General features: G+C 46.5%; 1 non-coding gene across 1 annotated transcript; it reads right to left on the bottom strand.

Annotated features, from left to right (window-relative positions):
* Positions 1-809: 809 nt before the first annotated feature.
* On the bottom strand, positions 810-904 carry trnar-ucu (transfer RNA arginine (anticodon UCU)). Its single transcript has 2 exons — positions 868-904; positions 810-845 (listed from the first exon to the last, which is right to left on the bottom strand). It is a non-coding gene; the product is annotated as a tRNA-Arg (tRNA).
* Positions 905-1,558: the final 654 nt, after the last annotated feature.

The raw sequence follows: 1,558 nt of genomic DNA, 5'->3' as shown, positions 1-1,558 counted from the left end.
ATCAGCCATGATCTCATTGAATGGTGGAGCAGGCTCGCAGGGCCGAATGGCCTACTCCTGCTCCTATCTTCTATATTTCTATGTTTCTATGTTTCTATGTGATGTAGGAAACGCGGCAGCGAAATTGCGCACAGCAAGCTCCCACAAACAGTTATGAACAGATATCCTGTATTAGTGACGTTGACTGAGGGACAAATATTAGTCAGGACACCGGGGATGCCTACCCTGCTCTTCGTCGAAATAGTGTTTACTGTCCCACTGAGAGGCCAGACAGAGCCTCGGTTTATAGTTTCATCCAAAAGACGGCATCTCCGATAGTGCAGCGCTCCCTCAGTATTGCACTGAACTGTCAGCCTAGATTTTTGTGCCCAAGTCTTGGAATAGTTCGTGGATTTCAGGAGACGGGTGGAATCTCTCCCAAGCTCCACCTTAATCTCCGCACAGACATGTCCCATAAACCCTTCATTTTCTTTGCATGAATCTTTCTATCTCTCCCTAACTATTTCTTTTCTCAACCTTTTTCCCCTGATGGACTTCGCAGGCTTCCTTGAGCGGCCACTGCTGATCTAACCTGTAACACTAGCAGAAAGCGGTAAAGAAAGAAATAATGACTGAGGCGGCAGGGAAAGTAATTCAGGAAAGTACAATGGAATGAACAAAATATTTCAAGTAGGTGCGCAGATTGAATCTGGCCTGTTCTTCAATCACAATTCAGGCGATCTCATTGGCCATTCCCATTCTATGAAGGGCATCAATGAACCAGTTGTGGCTTTGCTGCAAAATGTCACCACCGGAACCTGGCTAAATAACAACTCTGGTGGGACTCGAACCCACAGCCTTTGAATGACTTTCCTCGTATCATTAGACTAGAAGTCCAATGCGCTATCCATTGCGCCACAGAGCCGATCATAGAGTACAGTTTCACATTACTCATTACACGGATAGTCATTGCCGTCAAGTACAGATTTATCTCCTAATCTCTCTGCTGCGCTTCTTGTCGCTCTCACTGTCAATCTTCCTGCCTATCGCTCTGTCTCACTCTCAATAACTCGCTCTCAATCTCTCTCTCCCTCTGCGCCTTGCTCTGTGTCTCTCTGCCTTTCTCTATCTCTCGGTCTCTCTCTCTGCTTTTGTCTCTCTTCCGCTCCCAGTAGGGTTGTAAACACTTCAACCTAAGTCAACAGATATGTGGTACAGGTCGGGAAGACTCAAGGCTTGAAGACACCGAGTGTCTTTAGGGGCAGAACAGCAGTTTAATCAAGTAATGCCCCACAGCAACCAACACACAGCTCAGGGAAACGTCCTCATTTCTTGTCAGGACAGGATGAGCCCTCGCCAGTAGGGGCTGAACTTTTTTGATTACAGGCAGTGTAGTGCGGAAATGGTCGGCAGTTGGAGCTCCGGTTTTGGAAGAGTTAACATATATCAGATACTTCCAGCTGTGGGCTGTCCAAAACTAGGGGTCATCAATACACGATAGTCACTGACAAATCCAATAGGCAATTCAGGATAAACTTCTTCAATCAGAGAGTGGTTAGAATATTGAATTGCCGGCCAC

The sequence above is a fragment of the Somniosus microcephalus genome, unplaced genomic scaffold (assembly GCF_052327205.1).
Source record: "Somniosus microcephalus isolate GS21.2 unplaced genomic scaffold, FLI_Smic_1.0 unresolved_chr1, whole genome shotgun sequence".
NCBI lineage: Eukaryota > Metazoa > Chordata > Chondrichthyes > Squaliformes > Somniosidae > Somniosus > Somniosus microcephalus.
The sequence above is the reverse complement of the archived record's forward strand: the minus strand, read 5'-3'. Positions and strand labels throughout refer to the sequence as shown.